Below are 27,466 nucleotides of genomic sequence, written 5' to 3' on the forward strand. Positions count from 1 at the left end.
TTCAACAGTCTGCCACAGCTACTAGGAGTCCCAAATATTGGGGATATAGAAAAACATAATCTCCACTCTACTTTTTGGACAGATGGGTCTTATCCATCCAAGACCGACAAAGGCAGCTGTATGCCATTAAAATCAAAACAATCCCTTTCTTCCCTCCCCCCCCCCCCCATAACATGCAGAAACCTGAAATTTCTCAGTTTATTTCTTTTCTGACAACCTTCTGCTGTTGATTTCCTGGCATTTCTCCACATTATCTTGACTGTGCTTTAAGCAAAAACTGTGGAAGATGATATTTTTTTCTTCTTTTCTCTGACCAACAACTATAAACAGTATGTAAAGTATGCATTTGTTTCTCAGCTCAATCAGCAACCAGTCTTGGCTATACCGATCAGATGACTTGCTAGTTCCATCAGTCACACCCCCAAATGAAAGAAATGACAGGGTGCCTCTGGACCATCAGAGGTTAACAATCTATCAACAAGCATTTGTGGAGGATCATATATTTATTTATTCAGATTCATAGCTGTGATTTCATTGGTATGGAAAATGTCTGGTAAGGAAATTTTTATCGATGCGGCCATGCAACTTATAGTATTAAGACCACTGCCAGGGGACACTGAGAAGTAACTTGTCCTGGACCACAGAGCCACAATATGTTGAAGGCAGGACTTGAACCCAGGTCTTCCTTACTCCGAGGTCAGTTCTCTATTTTCTATTCAATACTGACTCTTGTTTTCAAGCATTGTGAAAGATTCAAGTACAAACTATGATCCCATGCTCTCAATGTATTTACTATCTTATGTGTGTGTGTATACATGCTAGCATATATATATTATATATATATAATATATATGTTATACATATATTTTATATATATATATTTTATATTTTATATGGTTTGGGATGCTAGGTGGCATGATGGATAGAGTGCTGGGCATGGAGTCAGGAAGACCTAAGTTCAAATCCAACCACAGACATGTACTAGCTATGTAACCCTGGGCAAGTCACTTCACCCTTTTTGTCTCAGTTTCCTCATCCTTAAAATAAGCTGGGAAAGGAAATGGTAAGCCACATCAGGATATTAGCCAAGAAAAGTCCAAAAAGAGTCATGAAGAGTTGGCTATAACTGAAATGACTGAACAACAATGTATGAAGACGTATATGGTAATATGTATATTATATGTACATAATATACATATATACTATGCATGCAGGGGTGTATGTGTGTATATAGAAAAAGAGAGGAGAAGAGGGAGGGGAAAAGGGAGGAAGAGAGGAGAGAGGGAGAAGGAGAGAGAGGTGGGGGGAGAGGGAGAGGAAGAGAGAAAGAGAGAGAGAGAAAGAGATGGAGGGAGGGAGGGAGGGAGGGAGAGAGAGAGAGAGAGGCAGGGGAGAACACTATAGCACTTCAGTTACTATTTCTAGGAAACTATTTCACTGTTCTAGGAAACTCCCAGTGTGGAAACATTTGTGACATATAGTCCCCACTTTGGGAAAGGGACTAGCTGTGCATCTGACTCTCTAGATCTCACCTCCATTACTTAGTGGCCTTCTCACCCTGGAACTTCCCTCAATGCCTGGGAATTGTTCACCCTGGAATATCTCTTCACTATGACTTTTCCTCCCCTTCTCCCACTGGTGAGTTTTTTCTATGAGGCCTCCATTTGGAGGAGTAGCCCAGGCTAGTCAAGCTTAATTTCCCTCCTGCCTATACTTCTCACTCTCTGGACTCCACTACAATGCCTTTATGTGAATGTCTCTGTCTCTCTCACCTACAACTCCTTTTTTTGTGTTGTCTTCTCCCGTTAGAGTGTAAGCTCTTTGAGGGCAGGGACTCTTTTGGCTTGTATTTGTATCCTCAGCCCTTAGCACAGTGCTTGGCACATAGTAAGTTGTTTGCAAATGTCTATAAGTTGCCTTGCCTAGTCTTAGAGGTGGGGCTCTTCTTAACCTGGAGTCCATAGATTTCAGGGGATCCATGAATTTGGATGGGGAAAAATTATATCTTTATTTTCACTAACCTCTAATTAAATTTTAGCATTTCATTTTCAATTATTTAAAATCATTCTTCTGGGAGAAGGTCCATAGGCTTCACCAGACTGCCCAAGTGGTTCATGACACCAGATAGGTGAAGAACCCCCGTTTCCAAGAGTTGTCTGCCAGTACTGAAAGGTTGTCACTTTCCCCTGATTACTCAACTAGTATGTTTCCAAGGGACAACCGATCCCTCGCCTTCTTGAGCTCTCTCTTCTTTCACCACACCATGCTACCTCTCCATCCAGACCTCGATGAGTATCCCATTATCAAGAATGGCTTCTTGCTCTAAGTTTTAGCTCATAGTTTAGCCAGCAAAATAGAATTACAGCTCAAGAAAAAGATCAGTTGATTTGTTGAACTCTATGATAAAGACTAACTGCTACTGGAGTTCAGACAAGGCAGGGTTCAGGATGAGCAGAACAGTCAGGAAGACTTCATAGAAGAAGTGAGAGCTGAGCTGGGTTCAAGGCTTTGGACTGGTGAAGAGAGAGAGTCAAGGCATTCCAGGCAATGGTAATAGCATGAAGTCACAAATGGAAATAGCCTTTGTGGTCGTAGTGAGATAACCACTCTCTGTGCATTACAGAGAGTACATTGTGGGCAATGATGAGGAATAGAGGTAGGTAGGGTGCACCACATTATGGAGAGGCCTTATGATGCAAAGTCTTTTTTTTTTTAAGGAATTCTTTATTGATACATTGTGTTTCCGTATCCTCTTCGTTTCTCACTGTATACTTTAACACGTTCTTCCCTCCTGAAGAATTATCTTATAATAAAAAATAAAAAGGAGAAGAAAAGCGTTTAGAACTAACTAAAATTTTGGAAAAAAGTTTGATGTTTTATTCAGTATTAAGTACCCATGGTTTTCTCACCTGTGCAAAGAAGGTTATCTTCTCCTATCTCCTCTTTGGGGCCAACTTTGGTCATCATAGCTTCATAGTATTGAGTTGCCTGTTATTGTTGTATATATTATTTGTATATATATTTGTAAACATATTTTTGTATATATAGTATATATTATATATATTTTGTCTATATATAGTATATATTGTATTTGTATATATATTTGTAAATATATTTTGTATATATTTTATATATATTTTTGTATTTACATAGTATATATTGTATTTGTATATACATATTTGTAAATATGTTTGTATATATAGATTATATAAAATATATTTTTGTATATATAGTATATATTTCATTTGTATATATTTGTAAATATATTTTGTATATATATTGTATATTACATATATCTTGTATATATAGTATATATATTTGTGTATATATATATATTTGTAAATATATTTTTGTATATATATATATCATATATTATATATATTTGTATATATACTATATATATTGTATTTGTAAATATACTTTTCTGATTCTTCAGACTTCACTTTGCATCAGCTCAAATGTCTTCACATGCCACTTTGCATTCATTAAATTCATCGTTTCTTATACCAACCATAATATGCCATGAGATTTCTGTTCTACAATTTAAGACATTCGCCATTTGTCAAGCACCTACTTCATTGCCAGTTCTTGCCAACACTAAGAGTGCTGCTGTCTGTGGGCCATTTCTTTTACCTCCTTGGGGTGTATACTTAGCAATTAGATAACAAAGTACAGGCATTTAGTCACTCTCTTCATATAATTCCTAGCTGCTGTCCAAAATGGTTCGACCCATAATCATTAACGTGCCTGTTATTCCACAACCCCTCCAACAGTTAGAATTACCATTTTCTGTCATCTTTGTTGGAGGTGAAGTAAAACCTCAAGGTTATTTTGAGGTGTTTTTTCTTATTATTAGCAATTCCTTTGTGAATGATCTGTTTGTATTCTTTAACCATTTATCTACAGGGGAACGGCTTTTGGTTTTAATATTTACTCTATGGCCAAAAGCACGTTACAACTCGCTGGGATCAGGTAGAATACACAGAATTCCTTTCTAGTTAAGACTCTGATTCTGTATTGCTTTATTTAGGTTCAAAAATGCATCCAATTTGCTATCCTGTTCTGGGGAATATAAAGTCTCAATTATCCAATAAGCTCCCATTTCCCAGCTCTTCAACCTCTATGGTTATCTGGCCAAGAGCTATTAAAAAGCACTACTCTCTGAAATTCCTTACAAAATCTACAAGAGGAGAGCTGAGTGCTCATGGTGCTTCATGATGACTTAGTCTTCCAATTTGTAAAATGGATATTTTAACATCTGTCCTATAGCTAAGCCAGAAGATGTGAAGTTAATGAAAACATGACTTTCTGAGCTCCTCTGAAAAAGCAACATCTTAACAGAAGGCACCACATCAAAACTGTTACATTATGTTTCAATGGATCCATAATTTCACCGACAATATTGCCTTCTAATTCTGCATCCATGGGTTGGGTTGCAATCTGTTACTTTACAGAGATGGTGATTATTGATACATCAGGCCAATGACAGCTGTACATCAAACAGCTTGCGCTAACAAAGGCACACAAAAAAGAATTTCTAAAACTTTTGTTGTTAAGTAAAATATAAGTTGAGACTCTGTAGTCTAGCTAAGCAACTAAGAGCACTGTATTTGGCATCAGGGGGCCTGGGTTTGAATCATGATTGTGCTATTTGCTACCTATGTAACTTCGTGTAAATCATTTGACCCCTTATTTGTCTTCCTTTGGTTTCCTCATCTATAAAACAAGGGAGTTGGAACAGGTGTTCTTTAAGGTCCCTTTCAGCTTTAAATACTATGATTATGCTAAATACTATGGGACAGCTAGGTGGCTAAGTGATACAGTGCTAGACCTGGAGTCAGGAAGAGCTGTGTTCAAATTCAGCCTCATACTTTTACTAGCTATGTGACCTTGAATAAGTCACTTAGCCTCTTTGCCTCAGTTTTCTCATCTGTAAGATAGGGATGACAATAACACCTGCCTCCCAGGGTTGTTGTGAGAATCAAGTGAGATATTTACAAAGTTCTTAGTACAATGCCTGGCACATGGTAGGCAATATATAAATGGTTATTCTCTTCCCTTTCTGACTTTTTTTCTATGGACTAAACGTCACTAAGTACTGATCTTCAAATGCATCATTCTGCTCCTCCTCACCACCTTGGATCACCCTCTCTTGGCTCTACTTTTCCCTGGTACTTTATATATCAGCCATACTGGGCTGTTCACAATTACCCAATTTCATATTACTCCTTCCTGTATCCTAGCATGGTTCATTTGATCCTTTGTGTTAGGAAGAAAGAGAGCTGTGACCGTTGAAACCTTTCCTTTCTTTGAAGCAGCTAGGTGGCCGCATGCATAGAGCACTAGACTTGGTGTGAAAAAGACCTGAGCTCAAATTCAGACTTGATTTCATCAACAGTATTGCCTTCAAATTCTGCATCCAGGTGTTGGGTTGTAATCTGTTATATTACAGTGATGGTTATTATTACTACATCAAGCCAATGACAGCTTTACATAAAACAGCTTACTCTAGCAAAAGCATATAAAGAAAAAGAAATTCTACTTTTGTTGCTGTTAAGTAAAACATAAGTTGATACTCTGTAGTCTAGCATTCAGGGCTAAGAGCAGTGTTTTTGTGGACTTGGGTTTAAATCATAGCTCTACTACTTGCTACTAGGTTGCACCTAGTTATGTGAACCTAGGCAAGTCACTTAACCGGTGTTTGCCTCAGTTTATTCAACTGTAAAATAGGCATAAAAGCCCGTACTTTGCAGAGTTGTTTTGAGGATCAAATGAGATGATATCTGTAAGGTACTTAGTGTAGTTCCTGGCACACAGGCACTCTACAAGTGCTTATTCCCTTCCCTTCTCCTTCTCCCTTCCCCTTCCAAGGTCCAGTTCAAGCTATACCTTCTCCATAATGCCTTCTTTGTTTCCCTCTCAGCTGAGAATCATCTCTCCCACTTAAATCTCTCAAAGCATTTTGTTGGTACTTCTATGCACTCCGTACATTCTAACTTGTATATAAGAATTGTGTCCAGCCTTATCTACCAGGCAAGGACCCTCTCAGGGTGAGGATTTTCTCTTTATTCACTTTGTCTTCCCAGTGGCTAGCATAATGTACTGCATTTTAGATGATACTTTATCAATATTTGCTTAATGAACAAGACTCCTGAAGAGTAACAGCTTTTATATTGAGTAGAATGTAAGCTTCTTGAGGAAAGGGACTTATTGAGTTTGTCTTTATATTCACAGTGTCTTATACAAAATAGGTGTTTAATAAATGTTTGCTTAATTGAATGATTAAGTGGAATTATCTAAACCTCTATTTAAAGGTGGTATACCATAGAGGATAAAAGACTGGCTTCGATGTCAGAAATATGTAGGTGTTGCAATCTTGGGCAAATTACGCACTCTGTGCCCTGAGGTAACTCCCTAAGACTTTATACAAATTGTAGACAATTTGCTGGTCTTGTTGGAGTTGACAGAAATTGCCATACTAGGGTTAGAGATATCAAAGAAATCACAAATATAGACCAAAATCAAACAAAGAAGCCAACAAAAATCTCTAAATCCCAAACATCTTTTAGTTAAACAAATAACAATCAAGTTGTCATAGAGAAAACACTGATTATGTTCTTCCTTAAAGAATGTCTCATGTAGAAGCAAGGACATCAAATTCTTTACTGGTGGGGGGTAGAAAAGAAAAAATGAATGTCTTTTTCTGTCTCTGCTTTCTATTCGTCTTAGTGATTAGGCAGTATTCTTTAAAACAGCTTGGTATACACAGAAGGTAGTCTCTAAATGAAATTACAATGAAAGAATGTTGGAGTTTTTTAGGGGGGGTAAATGTAACCATTTTTGCCTCATTTTCAGGTTTGGAAAATCTCGATGTAGCTTTATGTCGTGAGTTCTCCATTATAATTTAATGTGTACCAGTCCAAGAATTGTTGACAAACCAATGTTAGATCACAACATAATGCCATTTTCATTTGCCAGCTAGAATGATTTCCCTTGTGTACTTGATAAACCCACAAATAAATTTGTCGGTTTATTCATAGCTATGGTTTGGAGTCAAGATGCAATCTCTTACTGTCTGCATACACTAGTACAATTTCCTTTATGGTGCCACCATCTGTTTTTCACACACTAGCATGAAGATTTCCAGAAGCCTTCTAAATAAGAAAGATATTACATTCCTCCTGTAGTAGCTTTCTAGCCATCTGGTAGCCTATATCCCATGAAGCACCCTTTAGGAAAACCACTTTTTTTCTTTTTATCTTATTCATATAATCAAGGATCTGAGTAAAAAATTCTGCAGGTGTCTTATTGTTTTCTCTTCATGCAAAGAGACAGACACGTTAGCAAATGGCAAGAAAAAATAAAACCTCTCAGTGACAATTCAGTGCCTAGCCCTTTCCCTTGATCTCCCCAAAGCTCTAGAGGTTATCTGGGATCTCAAAAAAAGTCGCAAGGAAAGAGAATTCTTTCATACTGTCTTTGTATCATACACTGATATCTGGCTTCATATGAATTTAATAGCTAGCATAGATTAATACAAAAATACCTTCTCTGTGAACTGGTTTTTAGAAAAAGATATCTGTCTTAATATTCCTCAATATGTTATCCTGTTGGTGCTCATCTGACTTGAGGATGAAATTGTACCAATAGAACCTATCCATTATATACAAGTTAAGTGAAACTAATGATAGTTATTGCACTTTTTGTGTTTCTTCCCTTTTTACCTTCAAACCAAGCCCATTCACAATGTTGACTCGTTTTTCTATTTAATAATAATTTGGCAGAATAACTCCGGAACTTCTATCTGCCTTTGGAAAAAGATAAAAACTTCTGGAAAGTATAGACTATGTTTGCTGCCCTCATTTACTCATTACCTGCTTATTCTTCACCCTTAGAGGTTCCATCACAATCACTCACATGAAACCTTTCTCTCCAAAGTCACCAATGACCTCTTAAATTTCCAGGTTGCATGGAGTCTTTTCCCAGTCTTCATCATTCTCAACTTTTTTAGATCCTCTGACAATGCTGACCCATCCCTGACTTCTCAACACATTTTCTTCCACACTAGCATCCAAGACACTGCTCTCTCTTGCTTCTTCTCCAAGCAGTATTACTGTTCTTTCTCTATTGCCTTTACTGATTCATAGACTACATCCCACTAAATATCATTATCCAAGAAGCTTCTGATCTCTCTCCTCTCCTGTCTTCTCCTCCCTCCCTCCCTCTTTCCCTCCCTCACTCTCTCCCCCATCTCCCTCCCTCCCTCTCTCCCTCCCTCCCTCTCTCTCTCTCTCTCTCTCTCTCTCTCTCTCTCTCCCCTCCCCTCCCCTCCCATCTATTTTGGAGATCTCATACACTTGTGTAGTTGTGCTTATGTCCTTTAAGTAGATGACTCCCTAACATCTACCCAGCCCCATTCCTTCATCTACAAATGCCTGCTAGAAATCTCTACCTGGATGCCCCTCTTGTGTCTCAAAATTCAATATCATATTTTTCCTAAAACTTCTTGGTCCAATTTCCCCATTTCTTGAGATAGCACTAATATCACAAAGGCAAAAGTCCTGAGAGTGATTTAACCTTTTCTTCACTCTTGTCTCTCACCGAAAGGCAGCACGGCATGAGGGCCATATTGCTGGACCTAGAGTTAAAAGACTTGGGTTAGACTCCTGGTCGGATACTTACTAACTTTGGGGTCGTGGGTAAATAAACTCGTTTGAGCTTTAGTGTCCTTATCTGTAAAATGGGGAGCTATTGATCACAAAAGGATAGGGATATCAGGACAGAGCTTCCTAAAACGTTTATGACTAAAGAAATTTGAGATTATTATCAATTACCAAACTGTCAATACCTCTTGAACCCTTCCTTCCCTCTCCATTCACACTGCCACTATCTTACTGCAGGTTTTTGCTACCTCTCACCTGGATGATCACTTTTTCACTGGCCCTTCCAGATCGTAGTAGTCGCTTCCTTCTCCAACTCACCCATCAATCCAACTAACTTTATAAGGCACAGATCTAACTCTGCTTAAAATGCATTAGTTCTGCATTGCCCTCAAGATGAGATGCAAAATCTTTAACTATTTTATTTTTATTAGCATTATCTCTCCTTTTCCACGTCCATTGAACAATTTAAAAAAACAAGCCAAAATAAGAAATAAAACCCTCATAAGAGATATGTGTATTCCAGCAAAATAAATTCCTTCAATGACTGTGTCCAAAAATGCACATCTCATTCTGTGTTTTAAGTCTTTAATCTCCTTGTAGGGAGGTGGATGGTTTGTTTCATTTTTATTCCTTGGGACTCATGACTTATCCTAGCACTGATGGAGTTTGAAAATCTTTCAAAGTTGTCTCTATAATGATGTTATCATTTTTCTCCCAGTTCTGCTGATTATATTCTGTATCAGTTCAGGGAGGTCTCCTCACTTCCTTTTTAAAGTGTATATTTCATCATTTTTTATGGTACAATAGTATCCTGTTCACACATGCATGCACGCACACACACACACCACAAAATAAAAACTCTTTGGCTCTCATTTATGGTCTTCCATTGCCCAACTCTAAAGTAACTCTTTCTACCTTATTTTCTCTATGCTTATACTTTCAGCTAACTGGCCAATTGGGTATTTCCTGATCATCCTGATTTCTTCTCCCTCAATACATTTGTACTGACCTTTCTGTATACCTGGAAGAAATTATCACCACAACTTCAGCTGTTTAAATTTTTCTTTTTCCTCCAGACTGAGTCCAAGAGCTATCTGTTCCACAAAGTCTTTCCTGAGCTACCTAGATGAAGTTGACAATACAGATAATATGTTGGACTTCAAACCAGGAAGATCTGAGTTCAAATTCTACCTTTGCACTTATTACTTGTATGTTTTGGGTTAAGTCATTCAACTTCTCTCAGCCTCAGCTGCCTCCTCCGTCAAATGAGGTGGCTGGATTAGATGCCCTTTAAGGTTCCTTAAAATTAAATTTATAATCTTATTATCTTATCATTAAATTTATTTCTCCCTACAACATTCCACTCTGTCTTACACTTATTTATGTGCTTATCTTAACCCTCCTCCCCCGTTAGACTGTGAATTTCAATTAGAGCAAGGACTATGCCATTTTCTATCTCTGTACCCCAAGTCTGGCACAGTTTGTGCATTGCAAGTGCTTTAAAAGACATGTTTGAAGAATGTAATTTTGAGGGATGGGACTGTATTGATAATTAAGGCGGGACTTTTTTTTTTACTGTTTTAGAATGCTAAATTAATTAATTGTCTTTGATTGAGTCTTACTAGGTGCAAAGCCCCAGGCTGGTTAGCAAACTAGTTTGCTGGTTTGAGAGGCAGAAAGCCCCCAGGGCCCTAAGGGTGTTGCTAAGACCAGAGCCAATAGTATGTGCCTAAGTTCTGCTCAATCAGAGATGGTATAAAAAGAGAGAACAGAGCTGTTTGTTTGGGGCTCTCACACACGGAGGAGTGTTGATGTGGAGACTGGGCAGCTGTCGTTAAGACTCCCCCCGCCCCCACCCCAGCTTGTAAACAAAGATGTTGATGCTGGTAACGATGAATTGTGATTTGGTCTGTTTATATTGTGTATGTTTGTAATTTGTTTGTATTTGCTCTGAAGTTCAGGTTACTGGCTTTTCCTCCAGAACTAAGTGAATGATATTTGTATGTTGGATTAAAGTAAGATTGTTAACCCCTTAACATTACGTTCCTTAGTAAAGCAGATCAAAGAACCTGTGCTGGCAGTTCTTGTTGCTAGTTTTGTTGGGTCTTACACCCCTACAGTAGCTGCTAGCTGGATTGTTGCAACAGGGGCTTAGCCAGGAAGCATTTTCTCCCTTTTGGCTTTAACCCGGACAAAGCTGTTTATTGACAAGTCTAATTACATCTGAAACTAAACCTTAGAATTGGCCAATAGCCAACAAAAATGACTATTACCTTCCTCTAAATGGGACAAGTCATAATCAAAGAATCTAAGGGCTAGAAGGGCCCCCAGCAGCCCTCAAGTTCAATACTTACCTGACCAAGAATCACTGTTACAATGTATGAAATAAGGGGTCATGCAGCCTCTAAGGCAGGGGTTCTTAACCCATTTTCCATGTCATGAACCCCTTTGGCAATGTAGTGAAGCCTATGGACCGCTTCTCAGAATGACGCTTCTAAAGAATTGTAGGAAATACCATATTTCAGTTAGTGCTTTGTGAAACTGAAGATGTATTTTTTTTCTGTATAAGTTCACAGACCTCCCCCGCCTCCTGCCTGAAATCTATCCATGAACCTATTTGGGGCCCATGGACTTCATATTAAGAACTCTTGCTCTAATGAAAATCTCTAGCAAAAGTATACTCTGCTATTTCCTGAAACTTACTTAAGCTCTCTGGCTCATTTTACCCATCTATAAAATGGGAATATCATGGCTTGTTTTTTCTACATCCCAGGGCCGTTACGAGGCTTAAAAGAGATCACGTATGTCTCAGAAAATGGTAATATCCTCTAGGGCTATAAGTCAATTAAAAATCCACAGATAAAAGGCACCACACACAGATATGTACACTGATTTCCATGAAACACAAACATAGATGATCATTACAATAAGATGTACAACACACTGTCACAAAATCATCTCACTGCAATATACCTGATGAATTTTTCTTTTATTGCCTGCCTTGACTGTGGCTTGTGTTTGGCTAGTCATCTCCAAGGTCACAAAGCCCACAAATGAAAGCCCCAAACCATAAAGACCAAGGGGATCAGCCTTCCACATGGAAAAGAGAGATTCTCTTTCATAAAATAAAGCCTAGAGGGAAATATATCAAGTAAGACAGGGCCCTAGGGTGGAAAAGGAAGCAGCCAATCATGGCTCCAATTTGTATGGATACATCTCTGTTATTAAACATCAAACAAAAAAGGCCAGACTGAGGAATAAGGAAATGTGTCTCCCATGGTTGGACTACTGAATTCTAATGGGTTTGTCTGCTTTGAAATGGACAGCACTTCATTGACAGATCCCATAATGAAACTTTCATAAGTCATAACATGTCTCTGTCATGCATTGCTTTCAAAGAGGAGAAAAGATAGGGATAGTTCTAGGCTCCACTTATGGTATGAACTCACTCCAAAAGCATGAATAAAACATGATTTATCACCTCACCCACTCTTCCTTCCACCCCCAGGCTCTTAGTTAGAATCAAATTCCTACCTGTCCCTGAATTAGCTGATAACATACCTACCTTCTATTTTTTTTTCTTCCTAAAAGTAGAAAACCAACAGGCTCCAACAATAGTTCCAATGTCTTAATCTTAATTAAGACAAAGGGTTTTGTGCTATTTCTTTTTATACTGATTTTGAGGGCAGCCTAATCCAGCTATTAACACTATTTCAGGAACCTTCCCTGGTTACACTCAGGAAAAAGTTGTGAAAAGAGGAAAAGCCATTATCTGCTTCCATATCTGACAGTGCTCCCCAGTCTAGACCAAAATGACAAGCTGATTAGGATCTCACTTCCTAGGACTACCAGTACTTTCTTTTAAGGTTTTCCATGGAAAAGACTACATTAACAGCTACACCTTTCCCCCATCCTAGCCGCCACCTCTTCTGTCTCCCCTTGGATTTTTCCTTAGCTCAGGAATGAATTACTTCTGTGGTTGACTCTTATCTATCTGTAATTACGAGGTAAGTGTGATCTAAATGCAGTCCAAAGCCACTTGTAGTCAGGTAAGTAAACAATAGTCATTGAAAGAGGCCCCAACTTCCTAGACTATGTTCATTTTTCATACTGCAAGTCTAAAATGTCTTTCATTTGCTTCACAGGCCCTATCACGTAAGCAGAACATGAACACAACATGGTTTCCTTTTTCCTTAAAAAACAGATACATTTTTTAAAAGGATAAAATTTTAAAATCTTTCAACCATCCATGTCATCATAGCATGTAACTTTGATCTCAAGCAGATCATGGTATGTCTCTGAATCAGTCTAAAACAGATTTGAAAAGGACTTTCAAAAAAAGTCTGGGGGCCTCAAAAGCATTACTTAGCTCCCAAAAAGGGCTAAGTGTGGCCTCTCCCAAATTTGTGAACCTTTCCCTTCCTGTGAGTTAAGCACATATCTGTCACTGTTCCCTGCATCCTGCGACCTATGATAAAAAAAATGCCTGAAAAGTCTCCATTGCAAAACAAAAACCAAACAAAAAAATTCAGAGGCCCATCTCCCCCCAAAACCAGAACAAAAAGAGAGCTACAGTGATGAGGCCAAGCAGACAGGCATACCCCAATAATATTGTTCTGATCAGTGTTGCTTCCCAATAACCTCATAATGTATTCTAACCAAACTGCACCACAAAACTCCACTGTTACTCATTTAGAATGCGTAATGCTGTTCCAGCTGAAGTTGTGACTTTCTAGAAGCAATTAATGTCAGGGAGAAATAACTAGAGGATCATAGGAGCACTTAGGTGACAGCGGATAGAGTGCCAGGCTGGAAGTCAAGAAGCTTTATCTTTGTGAGTTTAAATCTGGCCTCAGACACTTACTAGCTGTGTGACTCTAGGCAAGTCACTTAACCTGTTTGCCTCAGGTTCCTCATCTATAAAATGAGCAGGAGAAGGAGATGGCAAATCACTCCAGTTTCTTTGCCAAAAAAAAAAAACCCAAACAGAGTCATGAAGAGTCAGACACAACTGAAAACGACTGAACAACAAGGTGGTAAGTGCCTGAATTAGGGTGGTTTTGGTGTGAGGAGAGAGATGGGCACATTTGTTGTGAAAGGGGCACTTAATTTGTTCCAGGCTCTGCATGCTATTGTCAGATATTTTTATTAGGGAAACAAATGAACTTAATGCACAGAACTGACCGTGTCGTTTGCCATGCTCAAGAGCCTTCAGTGGCTCCCTGCAGTGATTGGATAAAATAAATACAAAGCCAGCCACCTCTGTCAAAAGGAAGGTTCAAATTAAGTGCCATCCTTTCCAAATTATCAGATCCAAAACTTAGTAAAAACACTCCCATCCCTAAATTCTAGGGTATTAAAAAACCATTCCCATGCAAGTGTTATTGATGCCAAAAAGTTGGACTTCACTGTTAATATTAAAAAGAGTTGGGTTCGCTTCATAACTACAGTTCGTTTACTCAAGGGAGAAAATTCTGGAGAGGAAAATGTTGTTCTGAGTTATTTCCCTCTTTCATGAGGATAGATTTTCTGACAGGAGAAACAATAAAAACAAATGCTTTTTTCCTCTTTTAATTTGTGTCCGTGTGCATATACAGCATCATACAATGACAAAAAGAGCTGGCATAATGGTAACCAGGGCAGGATTTTTGCTATCTAATGCCTTTAATGGGTCTGGTCTTTGTTTGAATGGGGTAGGTAAAATGGGATCTTTTGTCTTGGAATGCTTCTCAGCACTGGGGTGGTAGAGAGTCATTGATTTGTATATGATGTGGTACTTTCAAACACTCTGGTTTCCCACACCCTGAATTGTGAGCCTCAAGTGCCCAGGACCCTGAATAGGATATGTGTACTGGGAGGTTAGCCTTTGACTTTTGGGGGTACACTCATTGAAAGAATGGTGAAACTCTGGGCAAGCCGTTGAAACAACACCCCTTCCCCCCTTGGCTTTGATAGATAACCCAGATGTTGGTGCTTCTCTGGTAACTATATATTGCTATGGATAGACCGGTTTGTGTTATTTGCTCTGTCTATAATGTCTTTGTAATTTCTGTTTGTGTTTGTCCTGAAGTTCAGGGGCTCATCTTTTCAATCTGAGCTAAGTGAATGATATTTGTATGTTTAATTAAACTGAGATTGTTAACCCGTTAAAGTTGCTTTTTTTTAGAAAAGCAGATCAAAGAACCTGTCCTGGCAGCCCTTCTGTGTGCTCTTGTAGTTGGTTTTACACAGCCACAGTAGCTGCTAGCAGCATTGTTGTTATAGCTGGCATCAGAGTCAGGATGGCCTGTGTTTAAGTCCCACCTCTGACTGGTACTACTAAGTGTGACCTTAGGTAACGCAGTTACCCACTCAGTACTCCAGACGTGTAAGGCTGTTAAGTGGCAGATGAAGTACTGATCTGAATGGAAAGAAAGTTTTCTTACAAGAGTCACCTATACAGGATGAAATCACCAGTCTAGACAAAAGTATAATTATAAATAGAAATATATATTGTGTGTGTGTGTGTATATATTTCACACCCCTTCTTTTAGACCACACCTGTGATTTTATCTATGTAGAGATCTCTCTAGGAATACAGAATTCCTTGAAGGAATGCAGACATAAAGAATTACCCTATAGAACTTAGCTCACAAAATGGGCTAAATGTGGCCTCTCCCAAATTTGTGATCCTTTCTCTTCCTGTGAGTTAAACACATATCTGTCACTGTTCCCTGTGTCCTGTGTCCTATGATAAAAAATGCCTGAAAAATATTATAAATATACAAAGTATTATATATGTTACATAATATAAATATATACAGTATTATAAATATATAAAAAGTTCTTCCCAAAGAACTGTAGGAAGCAGCCTCTAGGGATCCAATCTGCAAGTCAAAGTATTGTGAGTAGCCAAAAGGATGACTTACATTCAGCCCTTTTGTAACAAGCTTGGGAATGGTGTCAAATAGTAGGTTCGAATCACATCTTTCAGAAAGTATGTAAATATCCTAGCTTCCAGTCTATGCTTTAACCCAAGCCTTGTTGTGATAACTGTAATCTTTATATTGTTTGATGTTATAGTTATAACGATAGTTCTCCAATATGGAATCATCCAGGCTAAATGATCCTAAATGCCCACATAGCATATAAGCAAAGACAGACACGGTTGTGTTTTTCCACTATTCTGACCTATGATAACCCTGTGTCAGATAATTAATACTCATAGCTTCTGTTTGGACAAAAATCCTGAGTGAATGCAGTGATGTTTGAGTCATTCTCCTCCTACAGCCTAAGATAGTCAACCCAGACCCTTTCCTAGTTTCCCAGTGATGTGCGGGTTGTTCCAGGAAAACAAGCACCTCTGGTGTGAAGGCTAAGACAAGGCCTTTTCAGGTATGCTTATCCATCTTTGGTGTCTGTCTTTCACCTAACTTTCATCTGTGCCTCCAAGAGGCTATAACATGTACAGCAGCCACGATTTGGTATGGCTGAACCACAGAGGACTAAACCAGGTTGAAGGTAACTGAAAAGTCTTAAACTTGCTGGTGAGTTAGGGGGAGGTCTAACCCATACATGTGAAGACTTCCCCTGGCAGAATGGGCAGATGAGAACAATTTTTTCCAGTGCCATGAAGGCAGCTGAAGCGCTGTGGAACACTTAGAATTTGGTCAGACATTGAAGGTACCAAGCCAGTTCATTGAGTCCTGGGTCATTGACAATCCTCTTGACTTTTATCCTGACACTGGACTCCCATGACTCAGGAAGAGAGACTGTGGCCGACCACTTTGTGCAATTTTACTTCACTTAAATCCAATTCACTCACATAATTCAAGACATCGCCCCATCATGTCCTCTTCAAAAATAAAGGACAAACAATACCAAGAAAGTCCCCCACTCAAGTCTCACCACATCCTGGTGACCCCAAGAACTTCTCCGCCACAACTGGCTTAGATTAGGAATGTCCCCTCCCACCTCTGGCACAGTTGTTCTCCTCAAGCCCATTTTAAAGAATATATAACTTTGGGGGTAGCTAGGTGGCGCAGTGAGTAGAGCATTGGCCCTGGAGTCAGGAGGACCTGAGTTCAAATCCAACCTCAGACAGTTGACACATGTACTAGCTGTGTGACCTCGGGCAAGTCACTTAACCCCAATTGTCCTGCCCCAAAAACCAAACAAACAAAGAATATATAACTTCACTACCTCAACCCCAATCTTGAGTGTTTTTCCTACCTGACAAATCTCCTTCCCCATCCCACTGGAATTGTTTCTTGCCTCCATAGGGATGAACCTGTCTGTATATATTACCAAATATCATGTGTACATACTTTATTTTTGCCAACTTGCTGTACAGAATAATAATAAAGCTTTTATTTGTATCAGCTTCCAGAGTACCAATTTCCTGTAAATTCCCCAACCCAAGTCTATGCTTTACCAAAGCATTGAGGCCAAATAAAGAACTTGTGTGGTTAAATGTGTGCTCTCCCACAAAATACACAGGCATTGTTTGTACTATACAGCAAGGTGTAAATGATTTCCCAACTATGCGCTTTTTAGAGAAACACTGTAACACAGTGATTAGAAAGTAGGAAGAAAGATCTGGGTTTAAATCCTGCATCAAACACCTAGCAGCTGTGTAACCACACTGCAAATCATTTAACCTTTTGTGTGCTCTAGGCAATTCTCTTGGACGATGAATTGCAGATGAGCTAATCTGCATACATTGTGGGCATTTTCATCCGGGGAATTCCAAGCGTCAAAAATCATAGGTTCTATTGTCTCCTCCCTCTGCCCCCCTCCCCATCCCAAATTTACTATGTAATCTGTGGATTGAGCTGATCTCTTAATTCAATTTCCATTATGCTCTAAATATATGCAGGGGAAATTGCCTTGTATCAACACATGCCAAAAAAAAATGAACACTTTTTCTTTATTAATCAATTTACAATTAGTTGGACAATCAGGACCCCTGCAAATACTTGTGCTTGGATTCCAAAGCTTGACACAGTCACTTTGGGTTTTTCTCCACTGTCAAGTCCCCTTTGTCTCATTTTCAATCACAAACCTCAGTTATCCCATTTGTTTAAGTTAAGTAGAGAGCATTGAACACTGAATAGTAAACAGGGAAAAAGAATGGCATGTCATGCATCCTCTCAGAAGTGTCATTAACACGACCAACTGACAAGCCATAATAATCCATTGTGCCTCAGTCCTGCACCTGGGTAAGGTAACAATCTGCTTTGCACATGTGTCACCAAGGGAACAGCTTGCCAATGGAATGTCTGTCTTATGCTCATCTCAAATACCAACCAAAAATGAACACAGGCAAATGGCTGGAAGAGAATTTACTCAAGTGGTTTCCTAGCAAAAGAAATACCCTTTTAACAAACTGACCAGGAAAGAGTCAGAGCAATTTTGCCAACTATTTCTCCATTCTTAAAATATTAGAGGGGTATTTATTCTTTATAGTTCTTTTAAAAAATCTACACATCAATCCCACCTAATAACTTTACTTCTGTACTAGGGATAAATGATTTTATTGAATGCTGATTGGATCTACACCATGAAATATGCCTGCAATTTTTAGAGAACCTATAACTATACAGAATGGAAGAAACATGGTCCCCTGTCAAATGACGTCTGTTTAATTCTGAGTTAATTTTAGGCTAGACAGCATAAAAAGAGACGGCTACAATAATTAATAACAAAATAAGTAATAAGTAACTAGGAGGCATAAATGCTTGTTACAGAAAGAACTTGGCTCCAGTAGTCTTCAGGCTGCTCAGTGATGCAGTCAGCTATTAAATGCCTTAATAGAAATTGTACTCTTTATAAAAGATATTAAATTTTATGAAATCACATAGCAATAGTAAGTGGAATCATGAGTATGGAAGAGATTTCCATAACCATGTCCCACAGCAGAGAAAGCTGTGGATGATTGGGAGGGTATTTAGAAAGACAAAATTCAGAACACAGACCAATAGCATTAGAGTGGAACTAGTATAAGAGCTAAAATACAGTTAGCTCTCAAATATTTTCACAAATCAAAGGTAATAAAGGAATACATCTTCCAAAGTGGTTGATAATCCCCAAATTCTTGATACAGAGCTCCAGGATAAGAATAGGAGTCTGGGTATAGATTTTAGAGAGTCTGTGAACTTGAATGGAAAAAAGTTACATCTTTACTTTTAGTAAAATCTATTATTTAACATTTTATTCAATTAAGATTTTAAAAATATTTTTAAAAAATTTTTAATAAAAAATATAAATCTTTTTAAAGATCCATAGGCTTCATCAGATTTCCAAAGGACTCCATGGAACACAAAAGGAGAAGAACCTAGGCTATGGAATATATTTCAGTTTATATTTCACAATCTTCTATGATGTTATATTATAAGATCTTTTTGAATAAAGACTGTTTCACTTATTGTATTTGCATCCTCAGACATGTTTACTGATTGTTGCAGAGAAATTTCTGATTTGTATTGGTAGAAGGAATTTCCTCATCTGAGAATTCCCTGTTCCAATGAAATCACAGACCCAGTCTCTATCCTTAGTCCACATGTATGTATGCATTGTATACATATACACATACATGCATATACACATATATGCATACACACACATATATATACATGTCTATATACACATATATGTATATATGTACATATACATATGTGATTCAATTTTGTTAAGTTCCTAGAGACCATGGACTGTAAATTTTCATTCTAGTAACCCTAGCATCTAGCACAGTGACTTGCATGTAATAAAGAGCTTAACACATATTTATGGAGTTTTACCAAACCCAAGTGACACATGTCTGGGATTCTAAGGAATCTCATTTCAAAAAAACAACAAAGCTACACTTGGAAGCCTTGGTTCATCTCATACTGCCCCATTTACTACTCCTTAACAGAAATAAAATCTCACTCAAGTGGGTGCAAGAGCTATCTTTTTTTAAAATCTACCATTTAGTTACAAAAGTCAAAGCATTTATGTTTCAACAACCTTAAGTGAAGGGAGTTAGGATGCACAACAAAACTCCAGCACAAAATCTGGGTGCTATTGATTTAGACAATTTTACAAGAGGGAACTATCGTATAGAGAGAGTTGGCAAATATCTCAAAAAAAATGGTGGTTTGCAGAGAGCCAGCATGGCTTCATCATGCACAAGTCATGCCCAAATAACCTCATTTCTTGTCTTGAAAGGATGGCTAAACTATTAGAAGAGAGTGAATGTAGTTTCCCTAGAATTTAGCAAAACTTTTGATAAAGTATCCCACAGAGAAGATGAAGAGATGTGGATAGGACGAAAATACAATGAGATGAATTCAGCACTGGGACGGACTTACGGCACACACAGGTGTTAATGGTTGTATCAAGGTAGAAGGAAATCTCAAATGGAATACTCCCAGGGATCTGTACTTGGAATGCTGCTATTTAATAGTTTTACCAATGACTTAGAGAAAGGTGATTATTGTATGCTCATCAAATCCACAGACAACACAAAGTTGGGAGGAATAACTCATTCAGGATCCAAAAGGGTTGTAGCATAGGACTGAATAAAATGAAATTCAATAAAGATAAATGTCTTGTACTTGGGTACAAAAAATCAATCCTACAAATGTAGGATGGAAGAGCTATGAATAGCATAGAATTAAATGATATTAATTGTTTTGAAAAAAATCTGGGGTGGGAGTGAGGGGCCTGTGGTTTAGCGGACCACGAGCTCAATATAAGACAGCAGTGTGATCTGGTGGCCAAAAAAATGTTAACGCAAAATGACAATATTACCAACGTTAATTTACAGTTTTAATGCTATATCAAATTATCAAATTGATGCTATATCAAATTACAAAACTCAATAAAATAATAAACTCATTTGAAAAAATAAAAGATTTAAAATACAAAGGGAAATAACAAAAAAACGTAGGATAAAGGAGGGATAGTACTTTCAGCCCTCGAAATACATTTTAAGCAGCAGTTATCCAGATCTTTCGGTATTGATTAAAAAATAGAGAGGTAGATCAATGGAGCAGAATTGCTTTCAGATTCTAGTATCAGAAACAGTAGAACTCAATAACCTAGTGTTTCATAAAGTGGGAAAACACATATTACTTTGAAAAGAACTTCTATTTGAAAAAAGTTGTTGGCAAAACTAGAAAGCAATCTGACAGAAATTTCACTTTGACCAAAACCTTACACCATATTCCTCAATACATTCTAAATGGATATGCAACCTTAATATTACAGCTCATAATATTAAAAAAATGAGAAGAGAAACTACGGGTAAGAGATGCATTCTTAATCAAACCAGAGATAAAGGCAATTTCAGAAGATAAAGTAGACAACATTGATTACATGAAACTGAAAAGCTTTCGCAAACACAAAAATAATGGACCTAGGATAAGAAGGGAAGTGGTCCAAAGGAGGGAAGAGGAATTCTCATATCAAATTTCTCTGATAAGAACTTTACATCCAAAATATAGAAAGTTACCAATAGATATGTGGTCCAAGGATAAGAATAAACAGTTCTCAAAAGAATTACAAACTACTGACAACCATATAAAAGAATGCTTCAAATCATTAATAATGATGATAAATGCAAATAAAAACAACACCAAGGTTTCACATGACATCCTCAAAATTGGGAAAAATGACAAAAGATGGAGATAGTCAACAATGGAGGGCAATAACCCCAGAAGCGCAATATTGGTGGAACTATGAATCAAATATAATAATTTTAGAAAGCAATTTGGAATTATTCATATAAAAGTTTTTAAATGTCCATACCCCTTGATAGAGAGATTCCATTATTAGGTTTATGTGCCAAGAAGCCTCCATACACACCCAAATATTTATACAGCATTTAGTATAATAATAAGGAACTGGAAATAGATTATATATCTATTGATTGGGGAACGGCTAAACAAATTGTGGTACATGAATATGGTGGGATATTAATGTATTGTAAGAAGTGATCAATGTGATGAATACAGAGAAGTATGGAAAGATTTACATGAATTGATGGAGAATGAAGTAAGCAAAGCCAGAAAAACAATATATACAATTACTATAACAACGTAAACAGAAAGAACCACATTAAAAAATCAATGATGTTGCAAAATTACAAAGAATAAGCATGGTTCTAAAGAATGGACATGAAAAGACAAGCTAACTCCTCTTATTTAATGAGATGGTAGATCTACAAGTATGGAATTTTACAAATATTTTCAGATGCTTTTTTTTCAGTTTTTCTGACCTTTTTTTCCTTTCCTTTTTTCTTTCTTTTTTTTGTCTTTAAAAATGTTATTTGCTTTATGAGATGGCTCTCTGAGAAGAGGAAGGGGAATGAGACTAGGGAAAGTTGTGGTAATGTAAAAAATGAAAAACATTAGTAAAAACTTATTTAAAAAAAAGTTAATGCAATCTGGAGCTACGTTAGAAGAGGCATAGACCCCAGTAACAGGGAGGTCATTATCTCATTGTAGTCTAACTTCATTAGACACCATTTGGAGTAGCGTGTTTAATTCTAGGCATCATTGCTTAAGAAGAACATTTACAAACTTGAGAGTATCAGGAGGTGGGGTGTAAACTGGATGGTTAAAGTCTTTAAATTCATGACATGTGAAGATTAGTTGAAGGAACTCAGCATGTTTAGCCTGGAAAACTCAACATTCAGGAAGTCAAGATACCTGTGCTCAGGTATTTGAAAGATTGTCATGTGGTAGAGAGATAAGACTTGTTCCATTTAGCCATAGAGGACAAACAAGATCAGGAACAATGGGTGGACGTTAGAAAACCTTCCTAACAATTAGAACTGTTCAAAAGTTCAAAGCACTGCCTTGAGAGATCATGGATTTCCCCTCTTTGAATATTCTCAAGCAGAAGCTGGATGACCCCTTGTTGAACATATTACAGTGAAGATTTTTTCATGCATAGTTTATTTTTATGTTTTATTTTATTTTTAATTTATGGAATAAAACAAACATTTCCATAACTGAGTATAATAAAAAAAAGATAATTGCACCTCAAACTGCAAATCTTTTACATACAACTTATTATTCCTTTTAAATACATAATAAAGTTATTGTGTGAATTTCTTTTCTTTCCTTTTTTTCCCTCCCCCACCCCAGCCCTAGAGATGCTACCAGTAGACACAAATATGTGAGTATACATACACACATATATGTGTAAACTCATTCTATACATAGCTCCATTTATCAGTTCTTTCTCTGGATGCAGATAGCATCTTCCTTCATAGACCCTTTGTAGTTAATTTGGGTATGTATAATAGTCAGAATGACTCAATTGCTCAAAGTTGTTCTTAAAACAACATTGCTATTACCGTATACCACCATTGTCTTGGTTCCAATCATTTTGCTCTTCATTATCTCGTGCAAGTCCATCCATGTTTTTCTAAGATCATCAAACTCATCCGGTATAGTTTTGACCACATGGTTGTTGAGATCCCTTTCAACTCTTATATGATTGTATTTGAATTTATATCTAGAGTCCAAGTACTTATAACATCCATATAAAGTGGACAAGTCTAGCTAATATTATCTCATTTTATATTTGAGAAAACTGAGGCACAGAATAGCTAAGGCAACTGGATCTGATCGTGAAGCAATTATGTTGAAATTATCTTGGCAAAGCAAGGAAAAGAGGAAAGAGAAGTTGACCAGAAACCAGAGCAGAAGCTTGATTTGGGTTTACTCTTCAGAAAAGCAAACATATTAAGGACAACTATTTAAAATGCACATATCAAAAAGATGCCCATCTCCATAATCTACAAACAATTTAACTTGGGAATAAAAAAGATGGATAGATTCTAAATACTGTGCAAAAATGTCACTGGTTATTATTATAATTTTCAGTATTACTTACATAGTGGAAATTTCCACTCACCACATAGCTAGATTTCTGGCAACCACAAAAATTTGAAAGAAACCATGGAACCTGAAAGTTGTTTGGTTGTTTTTTTAACTCCTCTTACAAGTGAGAAAAATAGTTGTCACAATGCCCATGCATTTAATTAGAAGAAGAACAGTTTCTCTCAGGTCAAAGCCTATTCATACAGTACTGAACAGAAAATTGCAGTGTTTCTGAGTCTGTTTCCTCACCTATTAAAATAGGAAAGTTGGACTAAGTGCCACATAGTGTCATTCCAACTCTAAATCTATGATCTTATCATTTAATCAGCTGGGTTCTCCAGTTTTCCCTAACTTTCAATTCAGTCCTAGTTTACAAGAGGCAGAAGATTAGAAGGTAGGAGGTGAATGGCCACAGTTATATATACTTCAATAGTCCCTGAAAGCATCTATTTATTACCACATAACACAATAACAAATATTCATTAATGATAGTGCTCAATGATTAAGATTAAAATATCCTCAGTTTATTTTTAAAGCTGGAAGGACAGTACATGTTTCAAAAAGACATTAAAATAGAGTTTGGATGTCTTTTTTGTTTTATTCTTAATTGAACGCTAAAGAAAAAACCTCAACTAATTGGAAATTTCACTTGTTTCTAAAGAGTGCCATAAAATGAGGTGTTGTGGTAATGTTATACAAATCGTAAACTAGCAAGAGTTAAGATTATATTCACATCTAAAATCCTTCAAGTTGCAGTGATATTCAGATCATAACAGAATTTAGGTTCCTTCTGGGCAGAGATTGTGTAATTGTTTTCTTTTTATTCCTAACACATTGTATAATGCTTGGCACACAGTAAGTACTTAATATATACTTGTTTGATTAATCATCTGTGTTCTAAACAGCTAAGATATATACAGCAACTATGCCAAATTTATAAACTAATTGGTCCCAAGAATGGTAGCTTTAAGAAAATCTTCTACCATACCTATCCTACAATATTTTATATCAACATATTTCACAGACTCACAATCAGCATATTTTACAGACTCACAAAATCTAAAAATTGAAAGGGATCTCAGTGATTACCTAGTGTAAATTCTTCACTAAAGGAATCCCATATAACATACCTAACAAGTGGTCATCCAGCCTTTGTATGAAGACCACCATTGATGGGGGAACCCACCACTTCTCAAGGCAGGAAGCTCATTCCTCTTTCGGAGAGCTCTAATTGTTTTTTTTCTCCTAATACTGAGCCAAAATTAGCCTCCCTGTACCTATTACACCTTGCTCTGCCCTCTGGAGTTAAATAAAACAAGTCTAATCCCTCCTGCATATGGCAGCCCTTCAAATACTTGAATATAGCTATCACAAGCACCTGAGTTTTCTTTTTTCCAGGCTAACCATTCTCAGTTTCTTCAAATTGATATCTCAGAGTAACATCTTTCAATTCAACAAATTAATTTCTTAAATTCCTGACCCATACCAGTTTTTGATTCCCTATTTAAGGCCACAGTCCTCACTGGCAAGCTTTTTTAATATACCATCCCAAGAAAATGTTTTTATAATTATATCATTTAGTTATATAATTATATCATTTAATATTTATGTACAGTCAGGGCTTTTGTTTTTGAAAGGTACTCATTAATCTACATTGCATTCCCATAAGAAAGAGAGCAGGCAATGCTTCTAGCTAGAGAAGGCACAGAAGTATTCATAGAATGTCAACTCTTTGAGCCCAAGGACTGTATCATTTTTGTCTTTGTGTTTCCTGTGACTAGCAGAAACCTAAGCATAGAATAGGAGCTCAATGAATGCTTATTAATAGATTACCTTTGTATGAAGTTTCACAAGTAGACCAAACTGAGACTTCTTTAACCTAAACTGTTAGTCAATACGTTTTTATATGAAACATTATATTAGTCCCTAGAGTACACTAGCTTTTCAGTTAAAATGCATCAAAAGATAGGTACTTTGTTGGTGTGAGTGCTTCTTTCAATCCAGATCAAAGCTCTTCCTTATCTTAGCAGATCATTTCATGAGTTGCTATGGCTAAAAAGAATTCATTACTTATGGGCCAACCATTGGTCATAGGCCTCTCCAAACTTAGCCAGGCTTGTCTTCAAATGAATCAGTCTATTACCAACTGGATAGTCAAAGCATTTCCTACCTAACAGGATAGGGCAGAACGTGAATTCTTCAAGAAATCAGGATCATCTCTACACCAGGGTGAGGAATCAAAGTGGAAATTTTAGTTAAAAGGGAGGCAGAATTGCACAGTGAATACAGAGTTGGGTTTGTAAGCAGAATGTTCTGAGTTCAAATAATTTCTCTGGCACTAGCTGTGTGGCCTTGGATAAGTAACTTAACTTCTCTGACCCTCTAGGATTATAGGTTATAGACAGGTTGGGATATGAATTGGTAGAAGAAGTTTCCACATGGAAAATTTCCTTATCAGTGAAATCCTAGTCCCTCCACACATTGACCTATTAGCTAATATATAAAGACAATGTTCTAAAAATCCAGTTTTAGGCCTCACCTTCTTCCTCTCTCCCCATTCTTTTTCTTTTTTTAATAGTCTACCAACTCAGTAGAAAAATGGGCTGGTTATGATTCTTCACATAGCTGAGGAGGTTATGTAATTTTCTTGGCACGGCACCACCACTGTACTCTGGTTTCTGGAATGGTCTACAAGCATTGGCTCTAAGCATACCAGAGAATAAATGCCAATGAAAAGTCAGAAAAATAATGAAAACAAAACTTGACGTCATGTTATTTGCCATACTATGTGGAGGAGACTGAGCTAGTTGACACTCGTCCAAATAGACTTCAATCAGAGTTGTGATCCTTCCATCGAGCCACACCCTCTCTCCATCTATTTTCATAGGAGAGCTTTATGACTGGAGCTGGCACAGGTTCCCCCATTTGTAGCCTGCATAGCAATTGAATAGTATTGCTTTCCTGGATACAGTGGGTTTGACATTCAAGGTATGAAACTCTTGGCTAGTAAAGTCCTATCTACAGTCGTGTCTTTTAATCCTTTTAATTTATATCATATGGCCTATGTTGTATTCATTCTCCCTCTGTCTTTCTCTCTCCTCTCTCTCCTTTTCTCTCTGCATACACATATATACATATATGTGTGTATAAACACTCTAAGTCTATAGTGCATACACACATATAACACACAAACACATACACATATGCATATATGCTCTGCAATGTTTCCAAGGATACATTCCTTTTACTTTCAACAGAAGCAATCATAAAATGCATGCTACAGGCTCTCAGGAAGAGGCAAACACACTAGGTGTTGGGATTTGGAGTCTATGGATGGTATACCCCTCCCATGCCACACAGACCACATAATATAGGTGGGAAGCAGTAGATTACTGGGGAGGTGAATCATCTATTGAAATACACTGTGATTTGGGAACCAAAGGCCTATTTAAATGGTCCGTCTAATTTTATTTTCATCTTTAGGTGCTGAGACACAATGTCATTTCTGTTCTTGCTCCTCTGTGCTCCATTCTTCAGCAGCCTTGTGGCTTTTCAGAGGTGGCATTCTTTACAAATGATGCAGAACCCTGGACTCCAAGAGACTGTTTTGGAGTCCAGCAATTGCTCGAGGTTTGGACCAGAAAATCAGGCAGCTGTTTCATTGGAAAACTTTTGTCAGGCAATCAGCTCAGAGACATCTCTGGTGGCTCTTAACTAATGGAGAGATCTTTATTCTTAGCCTAGGGACAGTTGTCTCCACCTATCTGGGGAGGCTTGCCAAAGGTAGAGGCTGGACCGATGAGGCTCTGGAAGAGTAAAGGGAGTCATATGAGGCGCCCTTCAAATCAGGTGGGATTTGTTGTTGTTGAGTCATTTTTCAGTCATGTCTGACTCTTTGTGACCCCATTGGAGGTTTTCTTGGCAAGGATGCTGGAACGGTTTGCCATT

Source organism: Trichosurus vulpecula, chromosome 4 (genome assembly GCF_011100635.1).
Source record: "Trichosurus vulpecula isolate mTriVul1 chromosome 4, mTriVul1.pri, whole genome shotgun sequence".
Classification (NCBI taxonomy): Eukaryota; Metazoa; Chordata; class Mammalia; order Diprotodontia; family Phalangeridae; genus Trichosurus; species Trichosurus vulpecula.